General features: G+C 43.4%; 1 protein-coding gene and 1 long non-coding RNA gene across 2 annotated transcripts in view; one reads left to right on the top strand and one right to left on the bottom strand.

Moving 5' to 3' along the window:
* Positions 1-22838, top strand: part of LOC105922418 (M1-specific T cell receptor alpha chain-like) — a 571536-nt gene that overhangs the window by 502881 nt on the left and 45817 nt on the right. The window lies entirely within an intron of this gene.
* On the bottom strand, positions 13427-15666 carry LOC118561113. Its single transcript, XR_004929771.1, has 4 exons — positions 15544-15666; positions 14699-14896; positions 14100-14196; positions 13427-14011 (listed from the first exon to the last, which is right to left on the bottom strand). It is a non-coding gene; the product is annotated as an uncharacterized LOC118561113 (long non-coding RNA).

Raw genomic sequence — 22838 nt, 5'->3', positions numbered from 1 at the left:
ACCTGGTCTGATGAGTCTCGATTTCTGCTGCGACAGTCGGATGGTAGGGTCAGAATTTGGCGTCTACAACATGAAAGCATGGATCCATCCTGCCTTGTATCAACGGTTCAGGCTGGTGGTGTCATGGTGTGGGGAATATTTTCTTGGCACTCTTTGGGCCCCTTGGTACCAATTGAGCATCGTTGCAACGCCACAGCCTACCTGAGTATTGTTGCTGACCATGTCCATCCCTTTATGACCACAATGTACCCAACTTCTGATGGCTACTTTCAGCAGGATAATGCGCCATGTCATAAAGCTGGAATCATCTCAGACTGGTTTCTTGAACATGACAATGAGTTCGCTGTACTCAAATGGCCTCCACAGTCACCGGATCTTAATCCAATAGAGCATCTTTGGGATGTGGTGGAACGGGAGATTCGCATCATGGATGTGCAGCCGACAAATCTGCGGCAACTGTGTGATGCCATCATGTCAATATGGACCAAACTCCCTGAGAAATGCTTCCAGCACCTTGTTGAATCTATGCCATGAAGAATTGAGGCAGTTCTGAAGGCAAAAGGGGGTCCAACCCGTTACTAGCATGGGGTACCTAATAAACTGGCCGGTGAGTGTATATATATATATATATATATATATATATATATATATATATATATATATATATATATATATACATGTATATTAGCAGCTTCCTCGTAAAATTGCGCCGCGACTTGTTTAGCATCAAAAATTAACATCATCTCTGCCCATAAATAAAAATGCACGTGGAAAAATACATAAAGAAGGGGAACCTGCAATTTCAAAATTTTTTACTATTATCTTAATATGCGTGAAAAAATGTTTACTATAATTATAAAACACTACATGAATGTTGTTTTTAAACATCTCCTCCTCTCCCTTACCTCCTCTGTCAGCATCCAACGCCCTAACGCTCTGACTCTGGTCACTATGGTAACATTTAAACACACCGTCAAAAAAGAATAAAAAGTGCATGAATTTTAACTCACCATAACATTAAGTCAATGGGAGCCCTGAGCTTGTTTCTCTGCAACAAGATGATCCCATCTGGGGGTAATGTCTTCAGAAAGTTCATCAACGTGATGTTTAACCTTTCTGGTCCTGGTTGCTTCAAACTGTTTAACTCTATTAAAAACGCTGATGGCGTTGTGCAGAAGAGTCGATGCTTTCAGAATATCCGCGTCTATAGCTTACAGGAGCTGTGAAGCAGCGTTTATTCACTCAAGAATCTCGGTTTGCACGTTGACCAAAAAAAAAAATTAAAGAAAATTTACTTTTGCCACTTGCTTCACTACGCTCCTCTTTTTTGTCACTGGTCAGGGATATTTTGATTAAAGCTTTTAGAATCTCACCATATCTGTGCCTCAACGCTGAAAACGCATCATCTGCAGACCAGCGATTGAGATAGAAGCGTTTTATTGTGACAGTTCTACTCTCTGGCGTGATTAACTCACCGGGGAGCGCCCATCAGTTTATACTGTGACCAAAAAAGTTACTCAGGCTCTCTAGTGTCATAGAACTGATTCACTCCGAGGCTTGATCAGTCGGGAAATATTCCAGATGTGATTTTCATCATCCCGCGCCTGTCACCTGTCGCTGAGACCTGCAGCTGTTTCATTTTCAGTGTACAGCGCATGTTGGGGGGGGGGGCTGCTGGTCACCGTTATACTGCAGAGAGAGAGAAAAGGAGATATAAGCTAAGCGCCTGGGCTTCGTCCACAACCAACTGACACATTATAAATAGTGATTATTAGTTTGGCTACATGAAATTAACTCGCCTCCTTGGCTGTGTTCAGGTGGGGCTGAATCGCTGCCAACAATTAAGTTCAATTCAATTCAATTTTATTTATATAGCGCCAATTCATGAAACACGTCATCTCAAGGCACTTTACAAAGTCAGAATCAATCATATTATACAGATTGGTCAAAAATGTCCTATATAAGGGAACCAGTTGATTGCTTCAAAGTCCCGACAAGCAGCATTCACTCCTCGAGAAGCGTAGAGCCACAGGGAGAGTCGTCTGCATTGTCCATGGCTTTGCTGCAATCCCTCATACTGAGCAAGCATGAAGCGACAGTGGAAAGAAAAATTCCCCATTAACGGGAAGGAAAACCACCGGCAGAACCGGGCTCAGTATGAACGGTCATCTGCCTCGACCGACTGGGGGTTACAGAAGACAGAGCAGAGACACAACAAGAGAGACAAAAAAGCACAGAAGCACACACTGATCAAGTAATCTGTTCTACATTAGATGGTAATAGCGGGTGAGCCGTCTTCTCTGGATGATGTCACAGTTAACAGAACTGAGACATCATCAACTGAGAGATGAAGTTAACTTCATCAGCCTTCTGCCTTCCAGCCGGACTGGAAGGCAGAAGGCGAGCACATAGTGGGTGCAAACAAAGGAAACTGACCAGTTCTCAACGTATTTTTCTTCTTTAGATAACGTATCACAAGATCGTTCTAAGAGTAAGTTGATGGTTGATATCGGGACATAGGCACCAGCAACCCCCGCGACCCCATGAGGGATTAAGCGGGTCAGAAAATGGATGGATGAATGGATGTTCACACGTTTGTGTAACAGCAGAAAGCGGAGTTGGACACAGACCGCACCTCAGCAGAGGGGAAGACCCGCCTGGTAGGTTAAAAAAATTGTTCACAAAGGATTATTTTGGTGTTGTTGTGTTATTAAAATGGGTGGAGGTGTCGGCGACGTTGCAGCGTAAACACAGACGTACTAGCACGCGTGAATAGGGGAGTCGATGCAGCAGCAGGCTACTGCCGCTATTTCAGTAGAACAATGACTAGTGCAGAATTAAGTTGTATTTACCGGAGATGAAGTGTAGACTGCAAATTCTATCGGGGTATGATGGCTCCCCCATTCCATTAGGATTGTCTGCCTGGGTCCTTCTTCATTGAAAATATCCATTTCTTTTGTCTTTCTTCTTTCTTCGGTAAATGAAAGAAACGTACATCCAACGATTTGGAATGCCTCTGTGTGCAACCAGGAGCACAACAAGTCATAGGCATTGTTTACATTTCGAAAATAAACTAACTAAAAGCACGATCTAATTCACCCATTTTGTAATGATAGAATTCTAGAACAGTCCTGTTTTTGCCTACACGCCGGACCCGGAAGTAGCGCGGACGTCACGCGTGAACTTCCCTATAGGATGACGATGGAACAATGGAAGGTGGTAAGCATTAATGGGGATTCTAAAAACAATTGACTAAAATCTGTGCACAGACTAAAATTGAAAATGGGGTAAAAAGCTTTGATGTTTGTTTCTTGTGGGAGTGTTCAGTTAATTTCATTACAGGATACAATTCCATATGACTGAAAGGAGTTTTTCGGGGCCAACGTCAACCTCCGGAATTACAGGTAGCACAGGACGTTTGATATCTAAAAGATTGTCGTGTAAGTTTCAGGTTGTATTGGAGACATAAAAGTAGGAGAGTCCAGAAATGCGAAGGAGAGTCCCCCGACCTCGAATGAGTGCATGCTAAGGTCATCGACAGGCGGATGTGGGGGCCAAGGACCAGGGGCCCATCGGATTCCAGAGCCGTATGTACCAGCCACCAGAGGGTTCCAGGAAAACATCACTGGAGCCATTTGAAGCGCCGAATTGCCACTCACGGATGAGGCTGCTGGATTTTGTGTGGGGATCGGCGGTTGGAACAATGACTCCATATACCATTATCTTTAAGGGCGAGGAGAAGACATCTCTGAGACGCAAGACATCATGACAACAATTGAATTCATTGTGTACAAAAAAGGAATTTTGTAATCACTGTATTTGTCTTATAAGTTACATATTCCTAAAATGTTAAATGCTAGTATTTTTAGAATCTTGGTTTTGCATTGCATGATAATTTGGTCTTTATTCTGTGGTTTGATCTGAGTGTAGTGCTTTCACAGGTTATATTAATTTCTAAAAAGACATCCTAGAGTCATATTAGGCTCATATAACAGTTTCTTGGTAATTGCAAAGTTATTTTAGCCTCGCACTTCCCTGATAAAGGTGCTTACTTTTCTTAATTCTAGTATGCTTGAGATTCAGATAAGTTTAGTAGCTTATTAGCTTATACTTGGGTTATTTTACATTTAACGGGTAGATTTGAACTTAATTTGATTTCATAAGTTGCCAACAGAGGGGACGGTGGGTTACATTATTGCATTTTATCATTTACATTTTGTTTAAGGGTTCCCAGATATATCCTTAGTTTGGCCTAGTTATTAGTTTGATCTGTGGGATCAAAATAGAGGGAAATTGTTAAGAAAATATTTTAGTCAGGCAGAAGGCCTCCCCTCTGTTGCTGGGTAGAATAACAGGGCGTTTTATTGACCCCGGGGGTGGGGGGGTGGTCAGAAGCAGAGGGGATCAACCATCCTCCCCCTGACCTGAGCGGGAGGAGCATTAAGTGGATGAAAAAGGGTGTCTTGGAAAAACCTAGATCAGACAAAAGACTTCATGGGCCAGGGAATGGACATAGATGACTGATAATGTAATTTTTTTGTCTCCATATTTAATTTCTAATAAATTAAATATGCATATTACACCGTTCTACCTCTTGATCAATGTTTTCTCACTTGCGGCCAAATCTGGAACCGGGGTAAGATGGGCTTTCAATAGATATGTAGGAGCAGGCCGGTGTACCCAATCTATAACACTCAATAGAATAAAGGAGAGACAACCTTTCTTAAAGTTCAAGAATTAATTAACAGAAATAAAATTAAAATTCAGAGAACATCACTATATAATGCTTTTATCTGAATTAACACTATATTTCAAATCCTCTACTAGGCTAGTGAAACCTAACTAAACTACTAAATAAATTGAAGATTAAAAGAAGCTAAGGAACTATGTACACACAAAAGACACAAAGACAAAACTAAGTTTTTGATCATCAGAATAATTCAGTGAATCTTGGTTCACTCCAGATCTGAGTAAAAGAACCAAAGTTCAACTAAAAGAACATGGAACATGGCATGAGCCTTAAATTAGCTTAACTAATTTAGAACATGTGGTATGTGTTTCAACCTATTTATAATGAACATCCTGAGACAAACAAAACATTATTTGATAAAAAAAAAACATTTTAAGAATGATTTTGTCAGTAAAAATCTGTAAATTTAAGGAATGCTCTATTTTACTATTGCGAGTATACCTCCGGAAGGCTAGAGGTCACTGTAGTGATCGGTCGCTCAAATCGGTAACTTCTAAAGTTATACAAAACACCTCTTAATTGGTATTATTATTCCGTATTAATGCTGTTATAAAAATGTTATGCCATTTTTATTACGTGACATACTCCAGCTCCCAGCAGTGCTATTTCAACCACTCACACCGAAGCTAATTCGTGACGTTAACTCCGGAAAACAAAACTTGCCAAATCCGGTCGGGAGAAGGGCGAAAACATGGTTTCCACCAACAAAAGCCTTCAGAGCCGTTCTCTGATGTTCTTTTAATGAAACAATATTAGGTAGATTGGACAACACGGAAGAAATAGCAGCATCAATGTTAACGCTTGCTTCCTCAATGCGAGCCGCCATTGCTATCTGAATCAAAGCAGTCTCATGGTCGCTTCTCCACTACGTCACATCTATGTAACTCCAGCCCTGCGTCCTGATTGGCTGGACAATAAAATTGGTTGGAGAAATCACTCTCTATGGAAGAGGTCGCAGATGGATGTGAGTGAAGCTAGGCGGAGCGACATACAGCTGGTGGAGTCAGGTTAGCTATCTTGGCCACAGTGGGTGAAACTGGGGGGGCCCTGTGACACCCATGTTTTTGTTTAATATTTATAACAATCAAATGATTTAGTTAATCACTCAGTTATTGCATTTATTTCTGTTATCTAAGGAACACAAAAGTGACAGGTTGTACAGTTTTCTTTATTTTACATTGAAAATATGGGTTTGCTTTCATCAAAAAGTGCACTCAAGTTGAGGAAGTAATTAAAAAAAATCCTTGCCAGAACTACAAAACAGACAATTGCTCAGGTGTTTCCCCATTGAACAAGTAAATATATGTTCTTCCTGGTAAAGTTGCTGAGCCACATACTAATGTTTTCAAAGATGTCAGAGATGAGCTATCAAACATTTAAAAGTAGAGCAGAATTGTTCCAGCCCATTTAGTTATTATGAACTATTGATTCACCATGAACCAAAATCAACTGAATAACTTTAGAAATTGTAATGTATACTATAGAAGAAAAGAAACACTATGTAGAATGTCAAACATACTCATGCACAACTGAACCCAGTTTTGTCAGTTAAACTTTTCTACCCAATCCTAAAATTTGATGTCGGGGCAATAAGGTCTCCCCTGTGTTGTGCAATTATACACTGTTTAAAGTTATTTAATGTTTTTTTTGGCAATGCAGCAATAAGAATTGTTGTCTTAATACCAAAAAGAGCCCAACAGATTTTACTTTCACATGTGGAGCAGTACGGCTTTCGCTATAGTGCTCTGCTTGATTTATGCATGTAAATAGTTTTATTATAATTCATGCAGGGAGTATTTCAAATTATATGGACACTGCAATGGAAAAATTAGGGGAGGAAAGGAAGAACAAGAAAAGTGAAAACCTGAAGTTATTTGTGAGAGTGCACTTGTGCATGTAGAGTTTATCCAAAAGCAAAATGCTCAGTAGTGGTTGTGAAAAGCAAAAGACCTGCCCTACCAGAGCACCAAAGCAAGAGCCGGGGGACCCAAAACCCCAGATGCCCCAAGGGACCCCCAAAGTAAAGGTGCCCAAGAAGGTCCAACACAGGAAATCTGCCCCCCCCCTCCCCCCCAAGGGAAGAGAGACAGCCCAGAGGAAATACCCCAGGAAATCCCCCACCCTAAAGTGGAACCGGCCATGGGCCCCAGGGACCCGAGGTCCCAGGGGCACCTCGGCCCCGCGAATAGTCACAAGCTTTTGCTCTCCGGATATAGAGTTCCTGATTGTTTGCTGCAGACCCTTTTAACTGCTTAGAGAGTTTACTGTTGTTAGCATCACAGCGGTTCAGCACTACAAAGAACATCATCACCCGAGCCAACCAAAGACCTGGATGACTGAGGAGGTTCGTCAAACACTAAAAGCACAGAACTCAGCCTTCAAGTCTGGCAACAAGGAGGCACTGAGGACAGCTAGTGCCTACTTGAACCGTGCTATTAGGTTAGCGAAGCGGAACCACAAAATCGACGGCAGCAACACCAGGAGCCTGTAGCAAGGCATACGAGCAATCACTAAATACAACACACCCTCCCCTCAGTAGGTGAAGTTAATGCTGACTTCCTCAATGGACTAAATATATTCTTTTGGATTTGTATTCCAGTTTCTGACCAGGTGGCCTCTGGTAGGGCCCAAAGATCAGCCAGTTTAAGCTGATTTCTGGTGAATCCGTATTGAAAGTTAATATTTGAAAAAACACAAATAAGCCCTTGAGTGTTTTAGCACATAGAGGTTAAATGTGTTAATACCTGAATGCAACGAATTAGTAATAATTAACTCATGCTATACGTCGCAACAAAGCAGTAAGAGCAAGGTGACTACTTAAGCCGGTCGACTTTATTTGTTAATTTTTGCCTCCATTGGGAATTAAAAAATTAGATTTCTTCCTTTAGACTCTACTCAGTCTCCTCAACAAACCATAATAACACCAACGCATACCTTTAATTGTTCATATAGTTTTGCCATAAACCAACATGCACATCAGACTGAACACCCTTTGGGAAGTGGAGCAGTGAAACTGCAAGTTTTTTAAAGAGCATGAATTTGCGTGTCTAGCCTAGTAGGGTAGTGTGATGCCGTGGACAGAGCCTCCAGCACAGGTACGTGATCCGCTCCTGAAGGCAAGCGTAGAAGATGCACAGATGTATGGAAGAATGTACGTATTAGGTTTGCTGCTGAAGATATTGCTCATGTTTCTTTTTCCTTGAATGCCTCCATCCCTTACCCCCTGTCCTCTGCCCCTCCTCCCCCCACGATTACATTTTTGTCCTTTGAACCTGTTTCAGCCTTAGCACACAGCTTGACCTCTTTAAGAATCGGTAGCTCATGAAGGCTTTCCAAAACTTTTTAATGCAACAAAACCGCTGAAATTTGATGATCTGATTTGTAAAATGCAGCTTAAGCGAAAATTCAAACTTAAGAAACTCTATTGCCTACCTCCATCAATCAGAGACTCATCCGCCTCCGACGCAAGCCAATCAGCTTTGAACTGCTCCTCCTCGAAGCCAATCAGCATCCTGGGTTCATCTTAAAATGAACTCCACATCCTCGTCTCGGCCTTCTGCTCCGCGAGCAAGCGGTGGCTGCGCCGTGTCCGATTTGGACTCTGATGATCGGATTCAAGAGACAATAACTTATCCTGAAATCCTCCTGCCATAGGAATACCGTCTAGCTGCACATCTTCCTTTCCGACCTCTGTTTTCGTCAGCTCCGATTCCTGGCGCAATGAACTCGCAAGCGACGCAGACGCGTCCCAACTCTGCCTAAGTTCCGGTCAGCTTCGCTTCATAGAGCGCCGGGGTCTTTCTCAAACTGATCCCGTGGGGCTGGCTCTTGGTTCGCGGATCCGCCGACTCATCCGGGACCTCCTCTGGTTTTCATCGGCTTTGCAGCACCACCTTGCCGCTCGTCCCGGCCGCAACTTTTCAGCCGGATCTACTCTCTCATTCACTCGCTAATGTGTTTGGAGTCAGCTCAGGTAATATGTATTCACCCATGTTCGTCCTCTATAGACCTTTTTCACACTTCCGGGTTTTAAAGCGGATGTGGGGTTTGACAACTTCCGGTGGCTATAGCCTTAGCATAAAAGTCTAAGAAAATGGCTCAGTCTCGGCGCAGTTGTTTTTGTTCTGTACCTGGTTGTTCATGTGGGGCAAGAAAACAGCCATATCTGTCCTATCATGCATTTCCGACGGACCCAGACCAACGAAGGGAGTGGATCCACGCGATCCGATGAGATGAAGGTCCCAACTTTTGCATAAAGACAGGGAGCACTTTTGTATGTAGCCGACACTTCACACTGGAGGATTTTGTAAGCGAATCCCCCACCAGCCGCCTTAAAAGTGGAGCTGTTCCTTCCCTTTTCACCTGGAATAACTTTACTGCACCAGCAACAAGAGAGTCTGCTTTCGAGAGGCCTAAGAAACGGCAGTTTGTCCTCTCTCAGAAAGCTAGCCAGGCTGAAAATGCTACTGTGGACCATGATTATATGGCACATCCACCCGCAGGTAAACATCAAATTAAGATAGTACGTTGTATACATTTGGCATGTAAAATAATTTCAGTCAAATATAACTATTGCTATAATTTTATTATTATGTTTACATAATGAAATAATTGCTAATTGATTATGTGGTAGTTATGTATTTTGTGCTAAATAACTACCACAAAAATGTGGTAGTTATGTAGCATTTTTTGTGGAGATTATGTATATACATACATGCTCCAACTCACATGTATTGATCTTCACATAAGTAATGTTAAATTTATATAATTAAAACTTCTCGCCAACCGCATTTTTTATTTTATTTTATGGTTTTACAGCTGCACTTGATGAAGCTCTGGATTACATCAAGGAGTTGGAGGCCAGACTTTAAAAAGTGGATTTGTCTACCACACTTTTTAGCCGCTACTGTGCCTCTGATGACCAGATCCGATTCTACACCAAATTTCCATCTGAATGTGTGTTCCGGATCTTCTGGGAGTCCATTGCACCCTCGGCATCGCGCCTGGTGTACTGGACCAGAGCACAGAAACTTGAAGAGGAAGCCTGTGCTGAAGCCAGCCCTGCCCGCTGCATGCCTCTGATCGATGAGTTCCTGATGTACTCATTCAGGGTAGCAGTGGGCATGAAGGAGCAGCTCATTGCTGACATGTTTCAAGTCAGCATAGCTACTGTCAGCCGAGTGACCATCACTTGGGCCAACTACCTCTTCACTGTGTTCTCTTTCATCAACCTGTGGATTAGTCGTGAGAAGGTAAAAGCCAGTATGCCTCAGAGATTTCTGAAGTTATCTCCAAATGTCCGTGTCATCTTGGACTGCACAGAAGTTGCTCTGGAGATGCTATCATCCCTCACCTTACAGTCTGAAACGTTCTCAGCCTACAAGAACCACACCACTCTGAAAGGTCTGATCGGAGTTGCTCCTGTGGGTTGGTGACATTTATTACAGCGTTGTACACAGGCTGCATCTCGGACAAAGAAATAATAAAGGTCAGTGGAATCCTTCCTCTGCTGGAGCTGGGAGATGAAGTCATGGCAGATAATGGATTCCTCATTCAAGACCTCCTTCAAGAAGTTGGAGCCAAACTCATCCTTCCACCATTCAGACATCCTGGCCAGTTCAGCATGAAAGAGACAGAGGAGACCCAGACCATTGCTCGCCTGCGGATCATTGTAGAGCGAGCAATCGCTAGAGTAAAGTGCTACCACATCTGGGATTCTCCGGTGCCTCTCACTTTAATAGGAACTGTCAATCAAATCTGGCACAACTGTTGTGTTTTGGCTATTTATCAAGGCACATTTTGTGTTGCTGACTAAATTATTTCTGTATGTTAATTGTTGTAGTGCTATGTAAAAGGTTATTTAAATGGCAAGACTAAAAAAAGATATTAAATAAAACACACTTGAGCAGCATACTGTACTTTTTTTGGTATTTTCTTGTTTAAGTGGAATAGACCCCTTGCAACCACGTGACTCCGTTACCCAGAACCCCTTGCGTGGCGGCCATATTGGTTGGCACGCCATTTGACGAAATGACGAGTTCTCCAGGTATTTTTCTTCTTTAGATAACGTATCACAAGATCGTTTTAAGAGTAAGTTGATGGTTGATGGTATCAGGTTGCCAGATCCACACAGCAAAAGCCTGAAGGGACGGAGCGAGTCTGTGAAATGCTGGCCAAGGGTTTCGTACCGCGACACAGCTGCTTTATAAACACGCAGGCCAGTACGGACAAGAGAGCACGAAAGCCCCTGAAACCACTGGACGGCTACAATTATTTTATATCAGGAAAAAGGCTCCAGCAAACGCCCGCGACGCCATGAGGGATTAAGCGGTCAGAAAATGGATGGATGGATGTTCAGACATGTTTGTGCAACAGCACAAAGCAGAGAGGAAGACCCGCCCGGTAGGTTAAAAAAAAACATCACTCACTACGGATTATTTTGGTGTTTTTGTCTTGTTAAAATGGGTGGAGGTGTCAGCGTAAACACAGAAGTACTAGCGCCCGTGAACGGGCGGAGGGGAGGTGGCGATCGCTACACTGGCCGGAGAGCCGCCGCTGTCTGGAGCAGCAGGAAGCGGGTGCTGCTCCAGACAGCGGCGGCTACAGCAGCAACAGCGGCTTCACCGGCCCGTGTAACGATCGCTACAGCAGCCGCCGCTGTCTGGAGCAGCACCCACTTCCTGCTGCTTCAGACAGCGGCGGCTGCGGCGGCGGCTGCTGTAGCGATCGCTACACGGGCCGCTTCACCGGCCCGTCTAGCAATCGCCACCTCCCCTCCACCGCTATTTAAGTAGAACAATGACTAGAGCAGAATTAAGTTGTATTTACCGGAGATGAAGTGTAGACTGCAAATTCTGTCGTAATATGATGGCTCCCCCAGTCCATTGGGAGTGTCTGCCTGCGCTCTTTTCACTGAAAATATCCATTTCTATCTTCGTCCTTCCTCCTTCGGTAAACGACAGAAACGTACATCCAACGATTTGGAATGCCTCTCTGTGCAACCGGGAGCACAACAAGTCGTAGGCATTGTTTAGATTCCAAAAATAAACTAACTAAAAGTACGCTCTAAATCACCCGTTTTGTCATGGTAGTAGACGGGCTGTCAGGCTAGCGTGCCCACCAAGATGGAGGCGCGCACCCCCGATCACGTGACTGTGACGTCAGATGCAAGGGGTCTATTGCAAGGAAAACAAATCAAGTACAATTTACAATATCTAAAAACAAAAAAACCTTAACTATTTCATTTCTTATAATTGTACACCATACTGATTTAAATTATCCTGCAAATTAATATTTATCAAATCTAAACAACAATAGTTGCAAATACTTAAGACAACCTTAAGAAGAAGCAACTTTAAAACAAAGGTTACAAGACAAATGCAGTTAAAACAATTTTTTTTTTAAATTACGCAACTGCCTTTTAAAGGAATTTGCACATCTGTTTGTCATGATTTGTCTTTGGATGAACCCGGACACAGCACGCACACACAGAGCTAGTTCTTGAAGTGAGTTTTATTGTACAGAATGGAGGGTTTGTGACGAGAGGAACCAGAGTCTTTATGGACGGAGATGAAGGGTGCAGAAGCTGGCTGACTGGAGGAACGCGGGGAGACTGACCGGGAGGAGACTCTGGAGCGGAGGACTTGAGACCGTGAAGCAGCTGCGGAACCGGAGAGCGTGGAACTGTTGCAGAACTTGTGAGCGAAGAGCTGAGTTGCAGGACTTGGGAGTGTGGAGCTGAGTTGCAGAACTTCGGAGCGTGGAGCTGAGTTGCAGAACTTGAGAGCGTGGAACTGAGTTGCAGAACTTGAGAGCGTGGAACTGAGTTGCAGAACTTGAGAACTTGGAACTGAGTTGCAGAACTTGAGAGCGTGGAACTGAGTTGCAGAACTTGAGAACTTCCGATGGAGCAGAGCTGAGCTGAATCTGAGAGAAGTGACTTGAACAGAAACCAAGTCGAAGCGACGTTCTTCAGGCTGACTGCAACAAAACAGAGCTGACATCGAATACTGGCTGAGACTGAGCTGGAGTGAACACTACGGACCGGCGACGAGAGCAGAAAGAGGTATGTTTAAATAAGGGTGGAACAGGGTGGAAGCAGTTGTAGGTTAATTGCAGCCTGTTAGGTGAAACTGATCAGGCTGCGCAGGAACGAGAGAGAGGGAGAGAGGCTCAGCATGCAGCCTACAAGCTGCATCCTGACACTGTTGATGTGTCATTAATACCATATATTTACAGTGATTCACACACCCTGAGATTAAGTATTTGAAATGCAAAGGAACAAAAGGGTCAATTACACATTTTATAATTCTTGTTGAATTGTCATGAACACATCAATGAAGGTGTTGAAGTAAAATATGTCTAGTTTAGATTTCATTTGATCAATGAAAGACTCATCACGCCACACCCGCTCAACAGTTATTGTTGTTAGCGTGTCCGTGACAAAGTCGCACCATTCTAATCCGGTGACTGCCAGCTGACCCTGTACCTGCCAGTAATATGCATGTGAACGCCTCAAGATAGCATGGCCATATTGAACCTTGAGGTGAGCAACCTGACACACATCATTCTTTGTGCTGCTTTTTACCTCAACCAGTCCAAACGGGGGTGATTCTGACGGATCATACACCTTGCCATCTGGAGTTGCACCAAGATATGATGTGTCAGGGCGAACAATGAATCCCACAGGGAGTACATTGACCTTCAACATCTCAGCATAGTTTGCCAGCACCTCAGACTCCATCTGCAGACCACGCTTCATGGCTGCAGTTTGTCTAGTTGACCCCCTGATCATCCGAGATGCCAGTGCCGTGGCAGCAGACTCCTCCTCTGCACTTCCTCTGCAAGCATCACGGAAACGGCTAGCAGTAAGTCTTGGCTGTCGAAGATGTACCCATGCAGGACATTTGGACTGCTCTCTTGTTCTGGCCTCTATTTCATAAGACATTTCCAGTGACACTTGCAGAGACTGAAGATGCATAAGTTGACCGAGTGTGGGCACAAAACACATATTCGGAAAACTATGCAGCATCAAAGGAAGAGAAGGGAAGTCTGGAGCCATGTGGTGCAGAATAATACTACCAGAGGACTTCTCAGGTGGGCACTGATAAGACATAGGTGAGCCCTGTGGCACAGGCCCAAATTTGGATGGAACCAGCTCCAAATTAGAAAGACCATCTAGGACAAGAGCGATAAGTGGTGGGGACTCCAGCTGGCGTAGTTTTTCTCCTGATGCCAGAATGTCGGGATCTGGAAGCGGTCCTACAAACATCAGAAACAAAATAATAATAATCATACTAACTTTTGACAAAGGAAACATAGGTACAAAAAACTAAACCAAAAGTTGTACCTGTGTAAGCTCTGTAAAGTGTGGAGTGCAGATATCTTTTCCCCATAGTTTTGGGCTTCCGCACCACCATGTCGCTGACAGGTTCAGGATGTATCCCCTTACAAGAAATAGACAACAAGATATGTCAAATTAAAGAAGAAATAAAGGGATGGGTGAGCAATTTGTTATGACATAATGGGACTGATTTGGCAGTTTAGACTTTTACCCAACTTGCAAATAAAACTAAATGATAGCAGTTGGGCCAGTATTTTTTTCACTACCTAAAAAAAATGTCCAAAAAATTATGATAAATTATATTTGACACAAGTAATATTAATAGTACAACAAATTTTATATGGTACTTATAAAACACAGGTGGTAAAGGAATAGAAATGGCTGTGCGACACAATCAAAGGAGAAATAAATTGTTTACATAACTATAGTACTGTTATTTTAAGTATATATATATATATATATATATATATATATATATATATATATATATATATATATATATAAAAATCTGTATATTTAATTTGGTTTATGTAATATATTTAGTATATTGTAGGATATGATGTACCACAGGACAATGTGTTCCACTCTTTTTTTTTTTTTCTTACCTGTGTTCTTGGTCTGTGCCATCTTTGTAACTCACTAGTGCCGGCCAGTGCAGCAGGAACATTTGGCAGCTGGAGTTGGGAGTAGTGTGCAGTCTGGTAAAGAAGTGCAACTACATGATTGCAAAAACCTTTACCAGCTGCACAGCTGAAGGAATAATCCAACAATTCTGCCTTTTCTTTTCCAACACCCAGTGATATCTAAAACAGAGAAGTGTTTTAGCAACAAATTTATACATCAATACATATAGCATGTTTAGCTTTAAACACGTAATATATTCTAGTTTGAAGGTAAGGTTCAACAACAGCAGAAAGAAAACACAGATTATGTTGCAACCGCAACAGAAACGTAAAACTTTTAGTAACCACTGAACAGGAAAATGTTAGAATAAGCTCTGAGTCGTCCAGAAGTCGTACGTGAAAGTTCTTCAGCCGTCAAATATGAACAGGAACTCGAACCAACGAACAAGAGCCTACCGGCTTTCAAACAGTTTCAAACCTGCAGCTTGTGTGGTTCCTCATTTTTATTCATGGATCTGAAGCATCTAGCTCTGACAACTACCTGTCCCTCGACAATATTTGACACTACAGGCATGCAGAAGTAAAGCATAGTTTCAACATCAAGCATCATCTAGTGTCTCAGAACTAACAAAACATTCTAGCATGCTGTTTTTCACAAACTGTAGTGGCAAACAAATTTCAGAATGTCAAAATATAACTGAAAAGTTTAAACTGGCTGTCTCCAATATTCCACATAATTTAGATACTAAGTTAGGCTTCATTACGATGTTTGTGTAGCTCATATCTTGCAGCTAGCGGTTAGCTCGCTAAGCTACGTCTTTTCTTACCTTGATAGCTGTGGATATATTCTTCGTGGAAGAACTTGTATCCTTTCACAGATTTGTTGGTGGGGGAATTCGCCGCAGCGATTTCCTCCGCATCCGCGAAAGAAAGTGTTGGCAAACTAAGTAAGGATGATGAAAAGCACTGGAGGAGAGACATTTTTCAGAGTAAAACAGGAAGTGCTCCAGCCCTTTCAGACGCAGCTTCCGGTTGTCGTGAAAAAGGTCTATTCAGGCGAACGTATTTCATTTTACTGTTTGTTTTCGTTTTCTTCTTCTGGTGTTGCCGGTAGCCACCGGGCTTGTGGTGGCATTGCTGCCACCTACTGGTTGGAGTATGAAGTGCATTTTAAATTCAGCAATTGATACCAATCGTTATTAAACCTCTGCAACTCTGGTGCAATTTGGCATCCGCTTGGACTGGTCTGTATTGGGTTCAGACTTCTCATTTATGCTGAGCAGGCCACCTCTGTCACTCTTGTCATTTCAATGTTTTGCCAATCAATTCTTCAGGTGTTGTGAAATTATACATGTTAAAGTTATTTAAGGTGTTTGTTCGTAGGTATTGTCTGAATGTCAGCTGGGACCCAACGTCGGGATGGCTGTGGGGATGGTTTGAGTATTGGGCGATCTTTAACAGCAACTTGCTCATGTATTTAGGGATTGTCTATTTCTTCTTTTAGGTTCAAGAATTCATTCAAGATGAATATCCAGAGAGCATCACTGAAGGTGCTGTTGTCTGGTTGATACTATATTCAATTACGGATCCTCTCTGCAGTTGTGAGGCTAACTGAAGCTACTAAGCAACGAGATCATCAGTCAGCAGGATGCAGTGCAGAATCTGAATTATATTATTAAATTCATCCAAACAACATGGAATAAGCTAATCGATTCATAACAGCATTTGGTATGCGTTTGGCATTCTACGTATTTATGAGCTAAGCAAACATTATCGATTATGTCTTAAGAAGTGTTACCCGTGTTTAATGGTCCTTCATTTTCTGGTTGTTTTGTTCTTATAGATATTCTTTTCGCTATTCCCAGTTGTTTTTCTCAAACTAAACCTGTTAGCCTGCAATTGAGTTCTACGTATTGATCTTAACCTAGTTTCATGATGGTTTTTGCCTGCAGACAAGCTCTCGAATTCTCAATATCATTTTTATTCTCATATCAGTTATTTCTGAGCGTCAGCTGCTCTCCTCGCTCGGTCACCTCAATCTCGCAGGTGCATCATTTCAAGAGTCATGTTTTTATTTCCAGGCAGCTTGAGCTCACTAATTCCGTTTCCTTCCCTCCTAGAACAGGATACTCTGGTTAAGAGTTGCCGTTCTGAACTTTCCTTCTGGTCTGGCATGCTTCCCGTCCGGATTTGAAATATACTTTCTATAATGATGTCTTTTGTCTGTAGATGCGTTAAATTTTTACGGATGTGCATCCGTAAGTTTTGGGGGATTCTAAAAACAGTTGGTTCGCAGATTCGTGAAATTGTCAAAGAAATCGTTAATCTTGTGGCCTTTCATCTAGAGTTATTTCAGCATTCAGGATGTGAGCTGCGCAACAGCAGACGCTCGTGGAGCCCAATCGTTGGGCGATGGCTACCATCAGCATGCCTCACATATCTGCTCTTACTTTTCATTCATCTTAGCCGCCTAATGCTCATCTTCAAGGTAATCTAACTATGAATACTGGTGGTGGATTCAAATCTCATTCAAGTCTCATTAAGCCCGCGTCCTGTCCTGTTCATTCCCTCTTGGTCACTCATTCATTTATGTGCATCATCCCTAAGCATCCTCTGTTATTTATCCTGTCATCCAGGCGTCCCGCCATGCAGTTGTCCTGTTATTCTGTTCATTCTTGCATGGTCATTCATTTATTCATGTTCCTTGCCATGTTCCCCACTACGTTCCCTGCATACTCCTTGCATGCTTCCTGCATGCTCCCAGTGTGCTCCCTGTGTGCTCCCTGCCATGTTCCCTGCCATGCTCCCTGCCATGCTCCCTGCCATGTTTCCTTCTATGCTCCTTGCCTTGTGTTTCCTTCTATGCTCTTGCCTTGTGTTTCCTTCTATGCTCCTTGCCGTGTTTCCTTCTATGCTCCCTGCAACACCCTCTGTGTGTTCCCTGCCATGCCCCCTGCATATTCTATCACATGCTCCCTGTGGTTCCCTGCCATATTTCTGGCCATGCTCCCTGTGTGTTCCCTCCCATGTCCCCTGCATGCTGCCCACCTTGCTCCCTGCCATGATTATTAATTCATCACGTGCATCAGGCCAAAACTGACCATTCACCTCACCTTCCACCTCTCTATCAACCTCACCTCATCTTTCCATTCATCTTGTTTAAATTTTGGTAAGCCTTTGCAGCAATGGCCCTCTTTGCTAAGCTTTCACATCTTTTCTCCTTCATTACTCATCCTTCTCCTTCTCTCTGCCTTCTGAACTTGCTGACGCTCTGGCCTGGACCTCTGCATTTTTGGGGGATAATTTCCCTATTCTCATACATCTGCTTATCTACGTTAAAGTATAAATCACTGTTTATGTTCCTGCTGAGGTCAGAGCGCCAAAGTTTAAACTATTGTATCAATAAATTCGTCTAATCGCTTTTCTCTTTGTGAGTGTTTAGTTTGAATGATGCTAAAGGCGGAAATACAACCGAAGAACTCTTGCTTACTTCCATTCAATCAGAGGCTTGTTCGCCTCCAATGGAGCAATCGCTAAAAGCCACACCTCCTCGAAGCTCAATCATCATCCAGCGTTCACCTTAAACAGCAACTCCAAATCATCTCTCGGCCTGCTTTTTGGCAAGCGCAAGAACCATTGCACTAATGTCGTATTTCGATTCAGACGTTCCCCTTTGCAAGCCTTTCAGTTCCAAGTATCATCCTGAGACTGACCATCTCTATTCATGCACCTTACCATACACCTCACCTCATCTCCCCATTCATCTCACTCAACTTTGGTAGGCCTTCGCGGCAACCGGCCCTGTTTATTAAGCCTTCGCAGCTCTTTGCCTTCGCAGCACTTTTCCTATATAACTCATCCTACTTGTCTCGTTTTTAGTTTTAATCCAAATCTCATTGTCTTTCGACCATACAGACGCACCGGCCTCAACCTCGGCAATTTTTTTGGGGAAATATCCCTATTGTCATACGCCTGCTTATGCATATTGAAGTATAATTCAGCGTGAATTTTTCCTGCCGAGGTCTGAGCGCCAAACTCTTAAAATATTGTATCAATAAAATTCTTCTAATTGCCTTTTCTTTCTGTGTTTTTCAGATTGAAATTTCATTGACTGTATTTTGACCTAAACTCGGGGCTCAAGTCTGTGGAGCAGGTGGCTAAGGCTTGCACCTTTCTGATGAAGTTACCTTCCAACTTCGCTTCAAATGAATATTTCTCCTTTTGCCATTAACCTGCTGCTTTTCCTCTCCTCTCATACCAAAACATGACTGTAGCCAAAATGCCCATCTACAAACGAATGAAACCGGCATGTTGTTTTGATTGCGGCCGTTCAGAGCGAGACTGCTCTTGCATGTCAGGCAGTGTACATAGTAACATGGACACCCTTCAGAGGGCCTACCCACTTTCCTCTGTCTCTGTTCATGATTGCGCAACCAATTTATGTGTGTGTAAGTTAAACCGCCCAACACATGCTGTTACCTGTCTGTGATGTTTAGTTTTTTTTGTTTGTTTGTTTTCTCTCATGCGGAGGTACTGTACGTGTCAGTGTGTGTCCGTATGTCATCTACGTGGCGTGACCTGTTTCCTGTGACACCATAGTCTGTGAAGCTGTGGCCGATGTGAATCATTTGTTTTCGTTTGACGACCAAATCTTATTCAGCTATTTCTGTTGGTCTATTTAGCTGTATAATATTTCAAATGATAATTTTGAGTGATTATAATGTAAGTGGTCGTGTGGCTCTGTGGTGCTACTGTACAGTACTGTAGGTGTTAGACACGTGGCTACCGCATGCTGCATCAATCATGCAGTTGTGTGAAAATGTCACCTTTCAAGCGTGATGTTAAATGTTTTTTAACTGTTCAAGGTAAGGCACCTGCATATATATCGATGTAAGTTAATTCCCAGTCATTTTATTCCTGTGATTTTCTGATATTTAGATAATTGTGTCTAATTATTTAATTAAAACACTGTTACAGACGTTAAAGTTAGTGAATTGTTTAGTTTTTTTTTTTTTTTTCTTTCTGTTTAACATTTTTCGTGTCTTTGATTTAACTATGCAAAGATTTTTTTAAAACAAAAATATAAGAAACGGGGTATAAATTTAATTTGAGACTCCTCTAGGAAAATAAAACATAAGTGTATACTGTGCAGATGTTTCTGCTTTATACTAGATAGATTAATGCATTTAAAAGTGCAAATCCCACTTTTAGGAAAGTTATTTCCTCCCACACACAATGCTGCTCCTGAACTCCTTGAAGGCCTCGTTAATGGTTTAGGCTTTTCTTCTCTTTCTAAATTCACCAAAATATATTCCTTGCCCTGTGGCTAGTTTGGCTCGTCTCAAAGAATAACGCAAGATTCTCACACTTGACCGGTTTTTGACCAATACGTTCACTAATTAAAGCAGACCTGAGTAGTAAAAAATAAGCAACCACTGACCAAATAGAACATTTCAGAAAAAAAGGCAAAGCAAAAGTTTTTGATGTAATAGCCTTTAATACTGTTTTGTAATATATAGTAATATCATCTTTATTGTCAATGAAACACACATTACAACGAAATTTGTTCTCTGCTTTTAACCATCACCCTTGGGGAGCAGTGGACTGCCATGGGCGGCGCCCGTGGTTAAGGTTAATTTGGGGTTAAGGGTCTTGCTCAGGGACCCAGAGTGCAGGCGCTGGGGATCGAACCGGGTACCTGCATCATTCTCTGAGTGCAAGCGCACTGCTCTAACCACTCGGCCACCCCCGAAATTTGGGGCCTCCAGCGGGTTTGAAACCTCCGACCTTTTGAGTGGCAGCCCAACACCTAACCCACTGTACCAAAGACTAGTGCCATTTGCTTATATAACGCAAATGAGCATTTACTTCTTCTTCTTCATGTTGTTTTAGGATTTATGAGATTGGTCTGTGTTTTGAATGCCCTTTATTTGGACGATTTGTCTATGGTTCCCTAATCCTTTCAAGATGGCGCTGCGTGGACAGCTGCCAGTCACCTGGGCTGCGTCTTCTATTTTAAGATAAGATAAGATAGTCTTTATTGATCTCACAATGGAGAAATTGAGAAATTCACTCGTCACATCGGCTCATACAAGAAGGTGCAGAGTAGGGAAGGTGCATTCGGTTATATACAGTGAATCTTCATATCTACAATGGATCAAAAAGAATACCAAAAAATACAAAAAAGGAAATAGGAATGTAAATGTCTTATTTACATTCTTAGTGGTATATATATATATATATATATATATATATATATATATATATATATATATATATGCGCCTACGTACCTACGCGTATATATGTGCATATACATTGTATACATTTGTACATACATACATACATGTGTACTGACTTATGTTCAGGTGTTGATAGCAGCAGAAGTCACTACATCAGGATTATTGCACGGGTTGTAGGACAGTGTATTAAATAGCTTATTGCACCTTGGTTATTGCACATTAATTATTACAGTCATGGTCACAGTTGCAGTTACAGTGCAGCATTGTATAATCTGGTAGCAGCAGGAATAAATGACCTGCGGTAGCGCTCCTTTTTACAGACAGGATGTCTAAGTCTGGCACTAAAGGAGCTGCTCAGCTCCTCTACAGTCTGGTGCAGGGGGTGGAAGGCGTTGTCCATGATGGATGTGAACTTGGACAACACCCTCCTCTCAGCTACTTCCTCCACAGAGTCCAGAGAGCAGCCCAGGACAGAAGTGGCCTTCCTCACCAGCTTATTCAGCCTCTTTCTGTCCCGCTCTGCGCTGCCAGGAGCCCAGCAGACGACAGCGTAGAGGAGGGCTGAGGCCACCACAGAGTCATAAAAGGCCTTAAGCAGAGGTCTGCTCACTCCAAAGGACCTCAGCCTCCTCAGGAGGTGTACGCGGCTCTCGCCCTTCTTCTACAGAGCGTCGGTGTTATGAGTCCAGTCCAGTTTATTGTTGACGTGAACACCCAGGTATCTGAAACTCTCCACAGTTTCTATGTCCTGCCCCTGGATGTTCACGGGTGAGTGAGGTGGGGGTCCTGAAGTCGATCACCATCTCCTTGGTCTTACTGGTGTTTAAGCACAGGTGGTTCTTCTCACACCAGTCCACAAAGTCCATGATGACCGACCGGTACTCCAGCTCGTTCCCCTCAGACACACAGCCCACAATGGCCGAGTCATCAGAGAACTTCTGAAGGTGGCAGCTGTCTGTGTTGTAGGTGAAGTCCGAGGTGTAGAGGGTGAAAAGAAACGGAGACAGGATGGTGCCCTGGGGGGCCCCGGTGCTGCAGAGTGCCACCTCTGACTGACAGTCGTGCAGCCGCACGTACTGAGGGCGGTCAGTGAGGTAGTCTATGGTCAGTGAGGTAGTTGATGGTTAGTGAGGTAGTCTATGGTCCAGTCAGCTAGATGTTTGTCCACCCCAGCGTCCTCCAGCTTTCCCCTCAGCAGCACCGGTCTGATGGTGTTGAAAGCGCTGGAGAAGTCAAAGAACATGACTCTCACAGCGCTCCCGGTGGTCTCCAGGTGGGTGAGCGGGTCCAGGGTGGGGCTGACCACGGTGCGCAGGTGTGCTAGGTGCTCCATGGTCTTCATCAGGTGGGAGGTCAGGGAGACTGGTCTGAAGTAGGCCGGTTCCCTGGCGTGCGGTGTTTTGGGAACCGGTACCACACAGGAGGTCTTCCACAGGGTGGGCACCACCCCCAGGCTGAGGCTCAGGTTGTAGATGTAGCTGAGGACCTCACAGAGCTCATCTGCACAGGTCCTCAGTAGCCTGGGGGGGATGCCATCCGGTCCTGAGGCTTTCCTCTGTTTCAGCCTCGTCAGCTGACCTCTCACCTGCATTGGTGTGACTGTGAGGGGGGAGGAAGGTAGGGCTGAAGGTGTGGATGGGTCAGTCGTTGATAGGAGTGGCGGTGGGGGGGATGGTAGGTCTCTTGAGGGCTGGTGGTTGGAGACGTGTGGAGAGTTGACGGCAAACCGAGTGAAGAATGTGTTTAACTCATCTGCAGACTTGGTGTCTCCGTCTGCAGCCCTGCTGGTCCTCTGCCCGAAGCCGGAGATGTCGCCTTGCCAACATAGTGCTGTGGGAAACACTGAAACTATCAAAACTCTATCCACTCTCTCAACTGACCG

The sequence above is a fragment of the Fundulus heteroclitus genome, unplaced genomic scaffold (genome assembly GCF_011125445.2).
Source record: "Fundulus heteroclitus isolate FHET01 unplaced genomic scaffold, MU-UCD_Fhet_4.1 scaffold_56, whole genome shotgun sequence".
NCBI classification, from domain to species: domain Eukaryota; kingdom Metazoa; phylum Chordata; class Actinopteri; order Cyprinodontiformes; family Fundulidae; genus Fundulus; species Fundulus heteroclitus.
This window is presented reverse-complemented; position numbering and strand designations above follow the sequence as displayed.